The following is a 20,621-nucleotide window of genomic DNA, read 5'->3' on the forward strand; positions in this document are numbered from 1 at the left end:
GAGTCATCTTACTAGCATAAACTCAAGTGTGGTTGAAAGAGGCTTATAACTGGACACCCCCTAGCCCTCAGTAAATGACAATTGTTTTAGAAGCTCTGTGTCAGAAACTGGAGACAACGTGAAGATATCTCATATCACAATATCGCACAGATCTTTCCATACCTGGTCCATTGAGAAGTTTCATTCATTCATCAACAAATATTTATGATGGGCTTCTAAGTGAGAACAAAGCAGGCTAAGGAATGCCTGCTCTAATGGAGATTTTTATGTTATCTGTTAGTGGCAAAGGGTCAAGATGTAACTTCATCTCGTCATGTGGGATATTTCTGTCTCCATTACAACTATATGTGGCCATGTAACTAAATTCTGGACAATGGGATATGCATGGAATGTGTGCAATTTCAGGATCACACGCTTAGAAAGTAAGAAGCATGCCAACCCCTTCTCCTTCTCCTCTTCCTGCTGGCCGCATCAACAGCATAGTGGTATGATCTGGTTCATACGTTAGATTCCAAATGGAAACCCTTGTTGAAGATGACAGCAAAAATGAGAATGACTCCTTGAGACCACGGAGGTATCATATTAACCTTGGATTGCTAACTCTTGGACTGCTACAAGAGAGAAAAATGAACTTTTATCTTGTCTGGATCTACACTGTCCAATATAGTAACAAGAACTGGAAGAGGCAAGGAAGCCATTCTTCCCTAGAGCCTTTGTGGGGAGTGAGGCCTGCTTACAGCTTGATTTCAGACTTTTGGCCTTCAAGACTCTGAGCGAATACATTTCTGTCATTTTAAGCCACCAAGAACGTGATGATTTGTTATGGCATCACTAGGACAATAATACAGGTGGATAGCAGGACTGTTATACCTTTCTCTAGCATTACATTAATTCTCCAACTCTGCCCCACAACTTATTCTTCAGGATATTTGTTCTTTCAATACTGCATAGATTATGGTGAGCTGCGTTGAGGACACCATGCTGATGATACCTAAAAAGCAGGAAGGAGCTGATAGACACACTATGTCTTATCAAGACACCCAAATGCCAGAGCATGAGAGATAAATCCTTGAAAACTGGGGAGCCTGTCACCTCAAGGAAGTTACTGAGAATCCAATAGTCTGAGGACGGTTCGGAGAAACATAACACCCACATAAAACTTCTATTATAGAGGAAAGAAATTGGGAGAAACTCCTGGAAGACTCAGGAACATATCACAACCCAGATCTCGCCTCTGAGCTTCACACATATATCCAGGTGCTCATGGAGCCTCCACTTGGACATCATAAAGGTCCAAACTCAGTATACCCAAAATTAACACAAGATCTCCCCTTCAAATCCTGCTCCTTTGCAGAGTACCTTACATCACCAGTAAATTTCACCCCTCCCCATCCAGTTGCACAAGCTGGAATTCTAAGAGTCATCGTTGATATCAGCATCTCCCATATCCAGCCCAACACAGGTCTTGTCACTTTTACCTCCTATAACCTCTCTCAAATTCATCAATTTCTGTACATCTCTGTATTAGCCATATATGGCTGTGATTAATAATAAATAATAAATTTTCCCAAAACTTAGTGTTTTAAAGGAATGAAATTCTGATACATGCTACAATATGAATGAACCTTGAAAACATCAAGTAAGTAAAACTGGCCAGGTACAAAAAGGCAAATATTATACGATTCCACGTATACGAACTATCTAGAGTAGTCAAATTCATAGAGACAGAAAACAGAATAATAATCACCAGGGGCTAAGGGAAGGAGGTGGGGAGCTAGTGTTTAATGGGGACAGAGTTTATATCGGGGATGGTGAAAGTTTCTGGAAATGTTTAGTATGATGGTAGCACAGCAATGTGACTGTACTTTGAACACCACTGAGTTGTACACTCAAAAACGGTGAAAGTGGTAAATTTTCTGTTATATAGCTTTTGCCACAATAGTTTAAAAAAAAAAGAATAGCTTGACTAATTTTGAAGAAAAATATAAAGCTGAACAAGCATCAACTTATTAGATTTAAATTAGTTAAGCATAAATAAAATGTGAGGCCACATTTCAAGTGCAGCATGTGACCTTCGCATTGGATAGCACAGCTTTAAAGTGTGTTAGCTCCTAATGCTCAGAATGAACTGAGTTTTTCAGAGTGTGCCAGCCTGTACCAGCACAGAGATTCCAGCAGGATTTAAATAATAATAATAATAATAATAATAATAATAATAATAATAATACATTGAAACCAAATGGGGTATATTTTGGACAACCAAGGATGGTTAACATTTGAAAACTATTAGTGAGATTATCATATTAACAGAGCCAAGTAAAAAGAAATCATATGACCAGCCCATATATACTAAAAGAGAATTTGACAAAATTTAATATCTATTCATTAAAAAACAAACACTGAATAAATGGGAAGTTTTGATTCCTAAAAGCTGTTGGATCTCATGGCTCTCCAGGGCTCCTGCTCTGCCCTGCTTTCTGGTGTCAGGATATCTAAAACCCCCACTTCTCAGAATGTTCTCTGCAGGATTTAAGCATATTTAAACACTCTAGAAAATTCCTAGTATTGTGGGGCTTCCCAGTACCTAAACCCCCAACTTATTTTGGAGAGCAATTCTCCACTGTACGCACACTGGTGGGAGCTGGTATCTCATTTATTAGGGAGATTAGGAAGTATTTTTGTGTTTTTGGAGGGTATGGGGTTGACAGAGATTGCATGCTTCATGCTGAGATGTTGAATTCACCAGGTCAGAGGCAAGGATGTAAGGAAATTAAGAGTGTAGCAGCAAGGGTGAAAGTGTTGAGTGGAAGGAGTGTCCAATGGAGCTGGTAACAGTGTCAGCCTCCTAGCCCAGCTATGGTCACACAGGACTTCTGGGACATTCTCTGAGCTGTCTCATCTTTGTTTCCTGCCAAGTTCCCAAGTCCGATTCTCCAGCCTTCCCATACATCCTGTGATATACTCAGAGCCCTTTCATTAAATTCCCCCTCTGCTTCTTAGATCCAGAAGCCATGTCTGTCCTTTGCAAACTGAAAGCATGACAGGTAGAAGCCTTGTCACCCCAGTGCAGGAGACCCTTGAATCTCCCCCACTGCCACCAGAGGGGAGGTTTCATGCTTGTGAGACCATCTTTCTGTTCCCCCTGATGCAGATTGCATTAACAGATGGTGACTTTCATCTTCCTTATGCAAAACAGAATGAAGTCTCCTGTTTTGAAGAAAGAGGCTGCCTTTTTTGAGGAATGAGGAAGGAAACCTATTTAATTTGCAAAGCTCCCCTGCTAAAGGTACTTATCAAATTAGAAATACATCAAGTCCCCATTTATGGGGGACTGGAGAAATAAGCTAATTAGGAAGGTTTAGTTACCTAAATGGAGTGTTTTCTAGGATACCATCTTCAGTGAAAAAGGCAAGATGCCAAATAGTATATGAGAATGTAACCTTTTGTATGAGAAAATATAAAAATAAAATAAGTTCTTATACTACTACTACTACTACTATTATTATTGTTATTATTATTAATATTTTGTATAAACACTGCAGGGATACACAAGAAGTTCATAAAAGTAGTGACCTCTAGGAGTGGGGGACAAAAAAATGAGGCTACAGGTGTGGAAATGAAATGTTCTCATTTATATGTATAAATTGAAATTTTTAAACACATTCTCATAGTACTTGTTTGAATTATATCTATATATAGATTATATGACTCAATGCATCTAAAATACTTAGAACAATGTCTCCACATCAGTACATGCTGATTCTTAAACAATATATAATATATGGTAATATTATATAAAATATGCATTAGAAAGTTCTGGAAAGGTACAAAAGAAATTAGTTCAGACTAGAGCAAAAGGAGAACTAACTGGGCAACTGGAAAAACTGGTATGGGTAAGAGACTTATTTTTCACTATTCATTCCCTACCTTTTTATTTTTTTATTTTTGGTGTTTTCTGAATCATCTACCATAGTAAATATATTACCAAGTCGAACACATAACTATGCATGCATTTTAAGGAGCTATTTATAATCTGCCAGGCAGGAAGCCTTATGATGACAAATGAGCCTTTTTCTACTGAGCTTCTAAGAGAAACCAGGGGAGGCCCATCCCTAGGCAAATGTCACAGCTCCCTGTCACAGATCCAAGAGGTCACCTAGCCAGATTAATTTCTGCTTGCCCTCTGGGACCTAGCGCTGGGCCCTTGAATACTGGAGGCTTCCATAAATACACCTCATTGCTTCTTGGCCTTTTGGCTAAGAACAAGCACATAAATACATTTCATTTCAGGGACTCTAGGGCTGAACAGAGGCTTTTGTCTCTTGTGGTCTCTCCAAGTCTCTAAAAACACATAAAAACAACTCGAGGTGGCTTGGGGAACTGGCTCCGGTGGGAGTGCACCCATGTGAGGTCTCCTTCAAGCAACCATGGGGAAAAAACACATTCATCCTGGATATGGAAGAGGGACACATTTCTCTCTCATTTTTTCAAAGTGAGTACCACTCACTGAACTGAGCACAGGGAACATGGCAAGTGAATAGGACACATGGGGTCATGGCTGCTGCGTGCACACGTTCCAGGGAGAGGCAGTATAAGCAGACACACCCACATGATTGTTTTTGGGTAGCCAAGTATACAGTAAGAAACTAAAGGGATGTGGAGGTTCTTGGGGGCCCGTTTTAGACTGAGTGTTCAGAGAAGGGCCTTTCGAGAGGGTGACCTTGGAGCTGAGAGGCAAGGAATGAGGAGAAACCACCACCCAAAGAGTGGAAGGAAGGAGCAACATTCCAGACAAACAGCACAAATTCCCTGAGGAAGAGACACATGGGTTTGTTCACCAAAGAACAGGAAGGCTCCTGTGGGTGAATCCACAGTGACAGAGGAACTGAAATGAGGCCGACAATGGGGTATTGTCACAAACACAGAGACATGGGTGAAGCAGAATACAGACTTCAGAAACATACACACGCAGAGAGCCACTTGACTTATGAGCAAATGCACACCGACCACACTGCAGTGAAGAAAGAATGGACTTTTATTTTAGTTATGCTGAGTCAGTGACCCCTACCCCACACTGAACCCCAAATAAATTTCCAGATGGTACCTAGGTCTAACCATGAAAGATAAAAGAATACATATTCAAGAATAAGGTATTGGAAAACACCTTTGGAATATAGAGACTGGCAACAATTTCTTCTTTTTCGTATTTAAATAAATTTTAGTTGCTTTTTTAAAAATTAAATTTATTGAGTAACATTGGTTAATCACATTTAATGGCAACAGATTTCTTAAACAAGACACAGAAGCATCAGGTATAAATGAAAAATGGTGAGTTAAGCCATCTTAAGGTGAGAGCTTCTGTTGCTGTAGACTAAATGTTTGCATTCTCCCCAAAATTCATATGTTGAAACTAATCTCCCAGGTAGTGGTAGGAGGTGGGGCCTTTGGGAGGTGATTAGGTCATGAGGTGGAACCCCAGGGATGAGGTTGGTGTCCTTATGAAAAAGACCTCAGAGAGCTCCCTGTCCCCTTCCACCATGTGAGGACTTGAGGAAAAGACAGCCATCTATGACCCAGGAATCAGATTCTTGTTAGATACAGAACCCTCAGAGGCCTTTGTCTCTGACTTCCTAGGCTCCATAACTGTGAGAAACAAATTTCTGTTGCTTACAAGCCACCACCGAGTCTGTGGTATTTTTGTTCAAGCAGCCTGAATGGACTAAGACATGTTCTTTAAAAGTTACTTCTGATAAGGGACAGGAGATCAGTTAGTCACAGAGAACTTATTGAAAAGACAATGGGGAGCAATAAAAAGAGAAAAATACCTACTTTGTTCCCATGGGTGCTGTAGAAGTGAGGATTGAGTGTCTGCCAATATGAGGAAGAGTAGAGAACTCCCACAGTCTCTTAGAGTGACACTGGGCGTCTGGAGGGATTCAGAGGGCAGCAAGATGGACAAGAATGGGGATGGTGGTAACTGTGAGTTGTAAATGACTTCTGCCATCCAAATCCATGCACAAATCCCTCTCAAGGCCTCATCACTGCTGAGTAAACATACCTGCATGGGCCAGGTGTACGTGGCCCATATCACCCTTGCATGCTTGAATGCTTTTCTAAATGTAAGGCAGATTTTGAGTCAGGAAACAACAGCACACTCAAATGGGTAATTGGAGGAGTTTAACTATTTATAAAGGTGTGGGTGGAACCTAGGGCAATCTCCAGGGTCTATTGTCTTGTAAGATAAGCGAGGACTGCACCATCATTTGTGTCAGGAAAGCTTTAAAAAAATGGGTAAATATTTTCCCATTTTTTGGGTTTTACACAAACACCAGCAGCCTGCATGAGAAACCCATCAAAGTGGTGGCATGTAAGAGAGACTAAGTACTTAGATATAGCAGTGGGGATGAGGCCTTTTGAATTGTACCTTTTGAATTTTATTTAGATTTCTTAACCCCATAAATGTGTCATCCATTTAACAGTTATATATATTAAGTAGGATGAATAGTGCCTTAAAATTGTGACATCTTGTCACTTGTTAACCATTATACACATTCTCTTACATGCAGCGAATTTCTGGAAAAAAATAAAAGAACATGCTAAGGGGACAAGGCTGAAAAGCTCAAAAACTGGGATGTGTGAGGGGCTCATTAGACTTAAAATATTTTTTTCATAGTCCCTGGTTCAGTTTTATTACCTAATAGAAGTCCAGTTTCCGGAACAGTAAAAGTAATTGTTCCAAAGTTTAATGAAAAACACAGTTTACGAATATTTAATATCTTCTGAAACGCATTTCCAAGTTAAGCATGAAAAAAATATATACACAATATATAATCAAATACCAGATAGCTTCAAATCCTGTTAGGTCCACATTCAGCAACATCAGTCTTTTGAGGTACTTTGAAATCTTCTGTTAAATCTACCAAGTTGTTTTCTACGATAGGGAAGGGGATGGAAATTGCTATTGCTTTTCAAACTCCATACATGCTTACGGTATCTCCTGGAGTTACTTGCTGGGCAAGTTCTTTAAGATTATTGGTCAATTGTTCAGCAAAATTCATCTTGAGGGCCGTAACAAGCAGATCATGTTGGGTAAAGGTCTGGCGCTCAGCCGCTAGTTCTGGGCCTCCTGGAGCTTCCTGAGCAATTTGGTGGTCTCATTGAGTTTCCTCTGGAATATTTCAGCTTCTTCAGAGTCAAAAACTTCAAATGGAACACCAAAGTTTGCTACTATTTCCAGAGCTGTGAGCCTGCTCTGATTACTGGAGTCTAACTGCACTGCTGGCTCTATTTCTGTAATCTCTATTTCTTTTGCTGTCAAGTGTTCTAGTCTGGCCTTCATCTTCAGTTGATGACGTCTCCAACTCTTACAGGGTTCGAGAATGCCCTCCTTTTGTTAAAACATCCAGCAAACTGTCTGCCATAACATATGGATAATCTTGGCAGGTGGCTAAAAACACATGGATGCCGAAATTGCTCTGAAGATCAGAGTCTTCTCCATAGGTTGACTAGATTAAATCACAATTGTCCTTGCTGATATTTGCAAATGTGGAATTGTAACGTAATGCATAAGAACTGTAGGGCCCCATAATTCAAGTATAACACTGGAGTTCGACTTTGTTCCTTTTATCTTCTTTGAATCCCTGCAGAGTAGTCACTGCAGACTGAAGCCTTCCTGTTGTCCTCCCCAGTCTCACAGGGCAGTAGCCAGGTCCTCCGACAATGGGACCCACAGGATGGAGAAGTCCCAGCATTGTTCTTCCATCTGGTTTTCTTCTTTCCAATTCACACTGACTATTAACAAGCAGCTTCCGTCCAGATTCCTTAACGATCCAACCAATCTGCTCCTGCTCTCTTTCTAGATTATCGCTCTTAAGTTTTTTTTCACACATTTCTTTGTCTTTCTTTTTGTCGTCCTTATTGGGGACTCTTGAAGGCCTGTGCTTCAGTACCTCAGGATCTTTCCTCCCTGGTCTGCGAGGCGAGGCGTCCGCTTTCTGCTTTCAGCTTTCAACTTTTTTGCAAGTCTGCCATGAAGTCTATGCTCTGCCTGAGGCTCTGAATTCTCCCCTGGCTAAGAATTTTCACTCCCGAGTGCAATAGCTTCTTTACAGCTTTATAACAAACGCTTTCTGGTTTGCTGTAAATCATAGCATTAGTGCACATAAGTTTGAAGTTATCCTTTAGTTCTTCTATGGACTGGCAGTCATTGTTCTTGATATTTTCTTTTATGGCACTGAAATCCACTGGGTGTTTAATGATCACGGAGTAGCCGGGAACAATAAAATCAGTCACAGGAAATGGAAAGAAAGCACTTGGGTCTTTTCTCTTTAACAGTCTCAGCAATTGATTCAAAGCTTCTTGAAGGGGTGTCTGTTTTACTTCTCGTTCAGCTAAAGAGCTTGCGAGAGGCTTCTCAGGAGGCAAGTCTAATCTTACAGGGGCCTGGCATTGGAAGTCTTTTTCTGCCTCATTCTCCACACGATCCTGATCTCACTTTTAAAAATTCTTTTCACTCGATTCCGTTTTCTTCCCTTTTCTTTCCCTGGAAACTGCTTCTCGCCTTTCTTTCTCTTTGTCTGCTTTTTGTACTTGTGTTTGCCATGATCGTTTTTGTCTTCGAAGAGGCCTGAGGTGAGCTCGGAGCTGCAGGTGGAGAGCTTGATGACTTGGTTCCCTCCCACTTTGAGGACCAGCCTCAAAGGCTTCTCTACAAACTCCTCCTACTTATGTTTCTGTGCATCTTGCCCATGTCAGCTGGCCTGGTGCCCAACCCTCACACCAGGCCCAGGCCATGGGGTGCTGCTTCTGTCCCAGCCAGGTGAGCGGAAGGCGGGAGCAGGCTGTAACACGTGGGCAAGGGAGACCCTCCCCCCCATGAGAAGACTGCATGAGACCTGGCCAGAGCCCTGAAGGCAGTGGCAGATCTGCTAGCTAGACTTAAAATATTTTTTGAGACACAATTGACATATAATGTTGTGTAAGTTTAAGGTGTAGAAGATGTTGATTTGATACATTTATATATTGGGAAATGTTTGTACTTTAGCATTGGCTAACACCTCTATCTTATCATATAGTTATTATTTTTGTGTGTGGTGATAACAGTGAAGATTCCCTCTCAGGAATTTTGAAGTTTATAATACAGTATTGCTGACTATAATCACTATGGCTCTCCAGGATTTATTTATCTACTAGTTGCAAGTTTGTATCCTTAAACCTTACCTCTTATTTCCCACACATTCTCTACCAAAAATTCACCATTTTACTCCATTTTTACAAATTCAGCTTTTTTAGATTCCACGTGTGAGATCTGAGAGGGTTTGTCTCTCTGTCTGAGTTATTTTGTTTAGCATAATGCCCTCAAGATCCATCTATGTTGTTGCAATCTTTCTCTCTTCTTTTTGAGATAGAACTGACGTATAGTGTTATATTATTTTCAGATGTACAAAACGATGATTTGATATTTGTATATACTGCAAAATGATCACCACAATAAGGCTGCTTAACAACTGTCACCAAACATAGTCACAATTTATTTTTCTTGGGATGAGAACTTCTCAGATCTGCTCTCTTAGTGACTTTAAAATATATAAGCAGTATTGTTAACTGTAGTCGCCATGCTGTATATCACATCCCAGGGCTTATTTATCTTATAACTGGAATTTTGAACCAGTTTGTAATCTTTTTCTTATATGTCCACCATTTTGTCCTTTGTATGAAAGTACTTTATACTTTGCAACTTACTATGTAAATTGTTACTGAGTCAGAAGCTGGGTACCTCACGTCATCGGACCAGCAGGGAGCCTTATGATGACGAATGACGGTGGATGCCTCTCACCCGGCATCTAGAAGGAGACTTGAGGGACTTTGTCCTTGCAGGGAAGACACTGCCTCAGCTACAAAAACAGTGACGAATGAACAGCAGTTGTTGACACGCCTCCAAATGGTAGCTCGGAGGAAGGTCAGAATTTGAACCCATGTTCTCCAGGCTTGGGCTCAGTCCCAGCACCTATCACTGAGACGTAGCTCCTGGAAGTCAGGCTGTGCCTACCCCAGCAGATTGGGAACTGCTCCAGCACTGGTGTCACATCCAGTTCCTCTCCTGGAACTAGGGTCCTAGATGGTTTCCAGAATTATGTCTGGTTTCCCAGATAAACTTAGGCCTGGACAGTGAGAGATGAGCTGACCTGGGGACCCCACCCCTCATGACACTCTCTCTCTCTCTCTCTCTCTCTCTCTCTCTCTCTCTTTCTCTCTCTCTCTCTCTTTGTTTCTCTCTGTATATTCTTAGACATGAGTCTGGGGCAGGGTGTTTCTGGAAGGAAACTGGGCAAAGTTTTATCTGTGACTCTGGGCCCCATGAGGAATCTTTAGTGCTGAGATGTCTCTCTGGGGGACTGTGGTGGGGAAAATGCTTTTATCCTAGATCCTGATAAAGACAATAATGATTCTATCATTTTTTCCTTCAGCAATTACTTATTGACTCTGTATGATGGTCACAGGCAGAGGGGGTATGACAACAGACAAGACAGACATGGAGAAATACAGTCCCTCCAGGGCTACCTTCTAGGGAGAGAGACAGATAATACATAGACAAAGACACAAATAAGATGTTTTCAAATAGAAAAGATGCACTACTTTTAAGGATATATGAGGGTCCTGGAAGGGAAGGGCCAATCTGAGATGTAATGTCTGAGGTGAGAACTAAAGGATAGAGAGAAACCATCCAGCTAATGATCCTAAGCCAGCAGTCCCCAACCTTTATGGCACCAGGAACCGGTGCTCCAATGAGAATCTAATACCTGATGATCTGAGTTGGAGCTGAGGTGGTGATGCTAGTGCTGGGGAGCGGCTGCAAACACAGATGAAGTTTCCCTGGCTTGTCTGCCACTCACTTTCTGCTGTGCAATATGGTTCCTAAAAGGACACGGACTGATACCAGTCCACAGCCCAGGTATTGGGGACCCCTGCCCTAAGAAAGTCTGGACATGTCACTCATAAGGAAGAGTTAGCACAGGGGCCCTGCATTAAAGGGAAGCAATCTAAGTGTGTGCAAAGGCTAATATGGTGGGTGGGAAAGAGATGATAGACGGGGAGGTAGGAAATGGAGCGGCTGAGGTTAGCTGGGTCATGGAAGGCTTTTGAGGATACTATAAAGACTCTGGCTTTTGTTCAGAGTGGAAAGGGAAGCAATTAGAAGCTTTTAAAAATGGAAATGAAATCATCTGATTTCCGTGTTTAGAAGAATCTTGCTGGGTGGAGAAAAGATAGCCAAGTGGTGAGAAGAAAGACAGGAAGTCAAGTCAGGAGGTCAGAGCAGATGGGAGTCCTTGGGAAGATGCTGATGGCCTTTGGTGGGTGGTGGGAGGGGACCCGAGATGAGCTGGCTAACTGGGGAGAGTCTTTCCTTCGGCAAATATTATAGTCTGCACTGTGCCTTGTTTGGGTGTTGCAGCTAAAGCCATGATAGAAAACCAAGTCCCTATCTGTTAATGAACCACAGGCGGTCAGGGACACATCACATGATGTCAAATGCAATGAAGAAAAATCAAACAGTGCCCGGAGCAGGAGTGACTTAGTGCAATGTCAGGCACCAGATCAGAAGGGGCCTTTCTAGCGGTAACACCAGACCTGGGGCCTGTATGCCTCAGAGCACAGCAAGTTCAGATATAGGGAGCTGGGAGCGTGTTTGGCTGGTTCTAATACTGTAATGGAAATAGCTAAAGGAGAGGATCAAAACAATGGGACAAAAGAAATAATATAAATCATCATCTAATAAATTTTCCTGGAAGAAAGGATTTGGCCCTTCAAATGGGAAGGCCCAAAATATTACTAGGAAACTGGTAAGACACATTCTGGGAAAACTACTAGTTGCTATTTGTTTTTTAAAGAGGAAAATAATTATTTAGACATCAGAGCGATAGACCAAGTTATTTAGAAGGGAAAGGAATCAGATCAGCATCAAATTTTTTGACCAAGTACTGTGTTTCAGGAGAAAGTAGTTAAACAAATATACAATACTTGGCAGCATATTAAAAAAATACATATGTATATCTTGACCAAATGTGGTTTGTTCTAGGAAAGCTAGAATAAATTAGGTAAAATTAGGAAATCATTAATGAATTTTATCCTCTTAACAGAGCTAGTAGAAAATAAAATCAGATAATCATCCCCAGATGTGCTAAAGGGGTATCTGACAAATTTAAATATTGGTTAATGTTAACGCAAAATTAAATTGGAAGTGATAGCTTGTAATCGTATTAGATAGGTAGGTAGTTAGGTAGTGTTAGATAGATGATGATAGATAGGTAGGTAGATAGATATCTATTAGGATCTCAATGAGTAAATCTTAGAGGCTGTAATAAAGATAAGACAAGAAGCTAAATTTAAGTCAGAAATAAGACAAGAATGCCTACTACCTTCACAAGTATTTAACTAACACAGGAGAAGGTTTTCCACTGCATGCTAGGTCAGGACTTTTAAACTCTTTAATGATCCCCATCTGGGAATATCTACTGAGCCCCCACTGATCTGCCATGGGGTTTTCTCACTGTTCATTGAATAACAGGTAGAAATAATTCTGTTCTAAATGACTTGGCACATTCATTTGCCAAACATTCTTTGCATATCCACAGTTGATTAGGCACTTTTTTAGGTCCGAGGTCACTGTGAACCAAAATGGATAAGGACATGAGGTCATGTTGTCAGTCTACACCCATTCTATTTTGCTTCCCTAAAGGGTTCTACTAGAATGGACAGTGGCCACTTTCTTCCTAACCAACTCCATGTGGGGTTGTCTCTACCTGAGCAAAGCCACGCAGGGAACCTAAACCTTCTCTTTTCTCTACCCATGACTGACTCCTGGGCGATGAGTTACAAGGTGGCATTATGCATGATCTGATACTGTCATCAACTAGTAGACAGAAAGGACACTGCTCAGCTGGTGTTTTCTTTCTCTCTCTCCCCTCATTTCCTCCCCCACAACCCCTTCCTTCTCCTCTTCCCTCCCTCCCTCCTTTCCCTGCTTTTGAACTTAATTGCTTGCCCCACCATTAAATATAGGCATACCTCATTTCATTGAGCTTTGCTTTATTGTAGTTCACAGATGTTATGCTTTTTATAAATTTAAGGCAAAACCCTCCACCAGCAAAAAGATTCTAACTGGGTTTATTACAGAGGTCTCCCCCAGGTTTGCCTGCACCATGGAAAAAATCTTTTACCTTAATTGGAGTTGAATCATGTGCCAGAATCACCTCCACCAGTGGTTTGCTGAATAAAGGTGTAGAATCGCTGCTTAGGATCTCAACACATGTGACCCGCTGACCTTGTGAATTGGTTTTACCCTCTGCTGGTAAGCAGGTGTAGAAATTGAAGGTTTTTTTGTAAGAGAACAACGGCATCATTTAACTTGCATTTCTCTCTATTTTTTTTTTTTTACGTTATCTGAACTTTGCTAACGTTGGCAACTAGTCATTGCTTGCTGAGTTGTTGTTGTTTAATTTACTCTCACTTCCTCAATTTCACTCTTTAGGCATTTATCAGGCAACTCTTCATTCCTGCAAAGCTGACTTTGCTTTGCTCGCACTGTGTCGGAGCGCTATCTACTGGCGGAACAAATCCTCTGCAGCCGCACCCCCCAACAACACCCCCCCTTGGTCCACAGAGACAGAGGTCAGAGGTCAGCCTTTAAAAAACGCAAATGGTGTCCACCGCCAGGCCACCCTGAACAAGCCCGATCCTGTCTCATCTCGGAAGCTAGCTCGAGCCTGGTTAGTACTTGGATGGGAGAGCACCTAGGAAGACCCAGGTGTTGTAGGTGTAAAAAATAAGAGGTTGTAAACTGATAAGGTCCTTGTAACCTGTGAGGTCAACCGAAACATGCCTCTCATAAAAAATAAATTTAAAAAAACCTTCAAATACTCATAACTGATGGGCCCATAGGAAAATGATTTTTTTTCCAGAATTGTGTTATTTATTTTTTCTTTCTAACATTTTATTATTTTTTATTTTCCCTCTCCCCCGCCCTCCCTTCTGATAACCACTAGTGCATTGTCCATGTCCTTGAGTCTCTGTTTGTTTGTCTTGTTCATTTGTTGCTTTTAGGTTTATATCCCACATATAAGTGATATCATGTGATTTTTCGACTTTTTCTGTCTGGCTTAATTCGCTTAGCATGATTATCTCGAGGTCCATCCATGTTGTTGCAAATGGCAGAATTTCATCTCTTCTTATGGCTGAGTAATATTCCATTGTATATATGTACTACAGCTTCTTTAGCCAATCGTCTGTCATAGGACACTTCGGTTGCTTCCACGTCCTGGCCACTGTGAATACTGCTGCTATGAACATCGGTGTGCAAATATCTTTTCGAATATGAGTTTTTAAGTCTTTGGGGTAAATACCCAGTAGAGGGATTGCTGGATCATATGGTAGGTTAATTCTTAGTTTTTTTGAGGAACCTCCATACCGCTTTCCATAGTGGCCATACCAATTTGCAGTCCCACCAACATTTGTTATTACTTGTCCTGTTGATCATAGCCATTCTAACAGGTGTGACATGGTATCTCATTGTGGTTTTGATTTGCATTTCCCTAATAGCTAGCGACGTTGAACATCTTTTCAAATATTTGTTGGCCATTTGTATGTCCTCTCGGGAGAAGTGTCTGTTCAGGTCCTCTGCCCATTTTTTGATTGGATCATTTGCTTTTTTGTCGTTATTGAGTCATATGAGTTCTTCGTATATTTTGGATATTAGGCCCTTATTGTAGGTGTTGCTTGCAAATATACTTTCCCATTCGGATGGTTGTCTCTTCACTTTGTTGATGATTTCTTTTGCTGGGCAAAAGCTTTCTAGTTTGATGTAGCTCCATTCCATTAATTTTGCTTTTACTTCCTTTGCTTTTGAGGTCAAATTCATAAAATCCTCTTTAAGCCAAAGGTCCTTGAGTTTAGTTCCTATGTTTTCTTCTATGCGTTTTATTGTTTCAGGTCTTATATTCAGGTCCTTAATCCATTTTGAGTTAATTTTGATATGTGGTGATAGACAACAGTCTAGTTTCATTCTTTTGCAGGTGGCTTTCCAGTTTTCTCAGCACCACTTATTGAAGAGGCTTTCCTTCTCCACTGTATGTTTTTGGCTTTTTTGTCAAAAATTATTTGCCCATATGGATATGGGTTTACTTCTGGACTCTCTATTCTGTTCCACTGGTCCGTGTGTCTGTTTTTCTGCCAATACCATGCCGTTTTGATTACTGTCGCTTTGTAGTATAATTTGAAGTCGGGCAGAGTGATGCCTCCAGCCTCATTCTTTTTTCTCAGGATGTCTTTGGCAATTTGGGGTCTTTTGTGGTTCCATACAAATCTGGTGATGTTTTGTTCTATTTACTTAAAAAATGCTGATGGGATTTTGATGGGGATTGCATTAAATTCATATAATGCTTTAGGTAATATGGTCATTTTAACTATATTGATTCTTCCAATCCATGAACACGAAATAGTTTTCCATTTCTTTGTATCTTCTTTGATTTCTTTTCATAGGATCTTGTAGTTTTCATTATATAGGTCCTTCACATGTTTTTTTAGATTTATCCCTACATATTTTATTCTTTTTGTTGCAATTGCAAAAGGAATTATTTATCCCACTTCTTTTTCTGACACTCTGGATTGTTGAATCCAGAGACTTTACTGTATTTGCTTATTGTTTCTAGTAGCGTTCTTGTGGAGTCTTTAGGGTTTTCTATGTAGAGAATCATGTCATCTGCAAATAGTGACAGTTTGACTTCTTTGTTTCCTATTTGGATGCCTTTTATATCTTTCTCTTATCTGATTGCACTTGCTAGGACCTCCAATGTTATATTGGATAACAGTGGCGATAGGGGACAGCCTTGCCTTGTTCCTGATCTTAGAGGGAAGGTTTTTATTTTCCACCATTAAGTATAATGGTGGCTGAGGGCTTGCCATATATGGCCTTTATTATGTTAAGGTACTTTCCTTCTATACCGATTTTGTTAAGTGTTTTGATCATAAATGGATGCTGTATCTTGTCGAAGGCTTTTCTGCATCTATTGATATGAGCATATGATTCTTATATTTAATTTGTGTATGTGGTGTATCGCATTAATCGATTTGCGTATGTTGAACCATCCCTGTGCCCCTGGGATGAAGCCCACTTAATCTTGGTGTATAATCTTTTTAACATGTTTCTGTATTTGGTTTGCTAGTATCTTATTTAGGATTTTGGCATCTGTGTTCATGAGAGACATTGGTCTATAGTTTTCTTTTTTTGTGTTATCTTTACCAGGTTTTGGCATCAAGGTAATATTGGTCTCATAAAATAAGTTGGGAAATACTGCCTCCTCTTTGATTTTTTGGAGGAGTTTGAGGAGAATAGGTATTAAAACTTCTTTGAATGTTTGGTAGAATTCACTGGTGAAGCCATCTGGTCCTGGACTTTTACTTTTTGGTAGGTTTTTGATGATTGTTTCAATTGCCATACTGCTGATCGGTCTATTTAAATTTTCCAATTCTTCTTGATTCAGTCTAGGAAGATTGTATTTTTCTAAGTACTTGTTCATTTCTTTTAGATTATTAAATTTGGAAAGGAAACATATAAATAATGAGCATTATCGAAGGTGAAGAAAAGGAGCAGGGATTGGAAAGCATTTTCAGACAAATAGTTGACAAGAATTTCCCAAATCTAAGGAATGAGCTGGAGCTTAGAATTCAAGAAATCAATAGAATGCCCAATTACCTCAACCCAAAAAGGCCTTCACCGAGACACATTGTATTAAAATTATCAAAAATCAATGACAAAGACAAAGTTCTCAGGGCAGCTGGGGAGAAGAAAAAGGTCACTTATAAAGGAAAACCCATTAGATTATCCTCAGACTTCTTAACGCAGGTCTTACAAGCCAGAAAAGAATGGAATCAAATATTTAACCTATTCATTGAAAGGAACTACCAGCCTAGAATAATGTATCCAGCTAAGTTCTCCTTTAGATATGAAGGAGAAATAAAGACCTTTCCAGACATACAAAAATTGAGGGAATTTTCCACTACGAGGCCTACACTACAGAAACCAAGACTATAATAATAATAATTTTGGGAGCTTATGGGACTCTATTAAAAGTAAAAATATCTGTGTTATAGGGGTACCTGAAAGAAAACAAGATGTTGAAGAGCTATTTGAAGAAATAATGATGGAAAAATTCCCTAACCTGGTGAAGGAAATAGACATAAAACTCTAGGAAGTTCAGAGAGTCTCGAGAAAGAGGAACCCAAAGAGGCCCACACCAAGACACATCATAATTCAAATGCCAAAGGTTAAATACAAAAAGAGAGTCTTAAAAGCAGCAAGAGAAAAACAGTTAATTTCCTACAAGGAAGCACCCATAAGACTGGCAGCGGATTTCTCAAAAGAAACCATGCAGGACAGAAGGGCTTGGCACAAAATATTCAATGTGATGAAAGCCCAAGATCTACAACCAAGAGTACTTTATCCAGTAAATCTATCATTTAGAGTCAAAGGACAGATAACAAGATTCCCAGACAAAAATAAGCTAAAGGAATTTATCAACACCAAACCAATATTACAACAGATATTGGAGGGACTTCTTTAAGAAGAAAAACCACGTATCAAAAACAGAAAAAAAGAAGGTAATAACTACATTCCTATCAACAAGTATCTCAAATGGAAGAGTTAAGTGCTCCAACCAAAAGATAGAGTGGCTGAATGGATAAGAAAACAAGACCCCTATATATGCTGCCAACAAGAGATTCACTTCAGATTAAAAGACACACACAGACTAAAAGGAAGGGGATGGAAAAATATACTGCCTTGATGGACCTACAGTGTATTGCACTGAATGAAATGGGTCAGATAAAGACAAATATCACATAATTTCGTGTGCATGTAGAATCTAAAGAACATAACAGCAACAAAAGCAGAAGTAAACTCGTAAAGACAGAGAATATTTAGAGGGACGCTAGAGGGAGGGGGATTGTGGGGAACAAAAAATAAGGCAAACAGATTAAGAAGTCCAAAGAATAGTTGCAGAATAGACATGAAGATGTAGAGTGTAGCATGGGGAAGATGGTTAATACCATTGTAATAAGTATGTAAGGGGGAAGGGGTACTAGATTTAGTGGGGTGATCACTTTGCGAGTTATGTGGATCTCTGATCACTATGCTATACAATTGAAACTGATATATTATTATATGCCAACTATAATAAAAAACTTTGAATTGTACAATGTAAATACAAGAAATTAATTGTCTATTATATTTTAATAAAGACAAAAAAATTTGTAATTTTATCAGAAAAGTAAATTTTTTTGTTTTACATTTTTTACACCAGTGTAACAAAAAATGGGGAGGAAAGGAAAGGCAGACAGATAGTGTTTTATGGCTAAAAATGGGGGGCTGGGGCAAACAAAAAACAGGCTTTGGAAACATGGAGAGTTGTGATGGTAAATGTTGTGGCAGAGATGGAGAAGGGTGTTTCAGAGGCTAAGTTCCCAGGGAGAGATGGTACTATGTGGTCATGACACAAGCTGTTTTGTGACCTCCTGGGGAAGGGACAGGGAAAAGGAGCAGAAAATGAGATTTCTAAGAAAGAAAGCTAATAAGTGCCTGGACTGTCTTTTCTGCAAAACAGAGGTTAAACAGAATGAGGTCTTTTTTTTTTTTTTTTAGAGCTTCTTGTTTTGATTTGTCTGCAAAAGTTTGCAGGAACCTGAAGCCCATGGCTGATAGCCTTTGTTTTTTTCCAAATAGATCTAATTTAGTGTACTTCCACTTTTATTTTCCATGTCCTCTACCAGGCTTCCAATATTGGCTGTGTGTGCAGTGCAGTCGCTCAGTTTCCTCCATGTGTCTGGTCAGTCTGCCTTTGAGGTTCATGGTGCCAGAGCCAGATTTGTGGGTTTGCACTGTAGGGGAGGAAGAATTATCTTTCCTCTCCCTTTGAGTTTTTCCTGCCTAGTCTAATAATCAAGCAGACATGAGACAGATTAACAAGAGAAAATCACCAAATTTAATACATACATGTGTATGGGAGCCCCACATACACAAAAGGGTCAGAGACACCACTGAAGAAGTTAAGGAACAGAAAGAGAAGATGAGTGTATGACAAGGGCCAAGCTGAGGATGAGGTAAGGTGCCTTGAGGGCTTTAAAGGGTCACTGGAGGGTGATAAGAAGAGCAGATGTTTAGTAAAAACAAGTTTGCCCTATAGATAAGCAAGGGAGGTTATCTCTGATCATCTCTTATTGTGGGCAAGGCTCCTAATTCAAGTTCTTCTAGGTAGTCAAGAGAGGAGCAAAAGTTGCTCTTCAGCCTGCAGCTCAATGATCTGGACACCACTGAGGCACATCTTGGGGTGACTAGCTCTGAACCCCTAAAACAGCCACAGCATCTCCGTGGAGATTGTAATGGGTAGTGGGACCATCAGATTCTCCTGCATGTCCACCACGTGGTTGAGATCCCAGAAACCTTCAGGTTCTCCCTGCTCCATCCCCAGCCTGCATTGTGAGAGTCACAACAGCAAAGCTGGGATCCAGATCCCAGAAGCAGACAGAGTAGACAGACACCACCTTCCAAATACAGGTTGCCGTATTAGAGGCATGGCTGGCTTCCACCTTTAGCTTTCTCAGCTGAGCAAAAGGAGAGTCCTACTTATTACTGTCATGACCTAGCAGAGTCCCCATCTCTGTTGTATTCACTCAGAAGGCCACCCTTTCCCACTACCCAACCTCTGGCAATTTTAAGTGGCTGGTCAGTGGAAGACAGGAGTTGTCCCCATAGACTGGGAACCAGGTTGGTTAGGTTGATGAGGATTTGGGAATCATGAAACTTGGGGTGAGAAGATGGGTGACCTCCATTCTCTCCACTCTCAGAGACCCTGTCCCAACTCAGGCCTCACCCTGGGTCTCCTGGAATGAACCTGAGCTTGATGGTCTGTAGGTTTGCTCCTGGTGGTTGTGGCTACTGGGCCAGAACAATACAGAATTTCATATTGTTACCAGAGAGTGGGTGTGGGTCCCAAGCCTGACGGGTTCCAGGTCTGTCTGTTATCCAGGCTCATGGCTAGGAATAGGACCCCAGATTTAGAATGTTCCATTAGTGTAGTAGGGCACCTGCATCTAACACATGTAAACATAATTCAGCTTATTGTATCATGCATATGTGGCAGAATACCACTATTGTACTCTGATATATGTGGAGCCTATGCGGTCCCCTAAGGAAGCAGAAGCAGATGCACGTTTCCTGCAATAGAAGCGTGCTCCCTGCAATAAAGTTTGTGCCTGCCATTTCATTCTCATGTTCAACTCTCGTGAATTCTTCCAACTGGTTGTCTCACCACTGAAACCTTTCCTTCTCAATCAGCTCGGCGCTGACAGTGGGGTCCCCCTCTTGGCACGTTGTCCAGGCTCTTGATGTCTTGAACAAAAAATTGAGCAAGACACTGAAATACAGAAGAAAAGAATAGTTTTATTAGAAGGGAAAGTAAAACAACAGTACACTTCCAGACATAGAAGCAGGTGCAACAAGAGAAGGGTGGCTCAAGGGCTCAAGGGCCCAGTAACAAAGTCTGGGGTTTTTATCCCTATTTGCTATGGGTGGT

At 40.6% G+C, this 20,621-nt stretch overlaps 1 pseudogene; it reads right to left on the reverse strand.

The window, feature by feature from the left end:
• Positions 1 to 6,848: 6,848 nt before the first annotated feature.
• On the reverse strand, positions 6,849 to 13,397 carry LOC107503037 (annotated as a pseudogene).
• Between the last annotated feature and the right edge of the window lie 7,224 nt (positions 13,398 to 20,621).

Source organism: Rousettus aegyptiacus, unplaced genomic scaffold (assembly GCF_014176215.1).
Source record: "Rousettus aegyptiacus isolate mRouAeg1 unplaced genomic scaffold, mRouAeg1.p scaffold_m13_p_14, whole genome shotgun sequence".
NCBI lineage: Eukaryota > Metazoa > Chordata > Mammalia > Chiroptera > Pteropodidae > Rousettus > Rousettus aegyptiacus.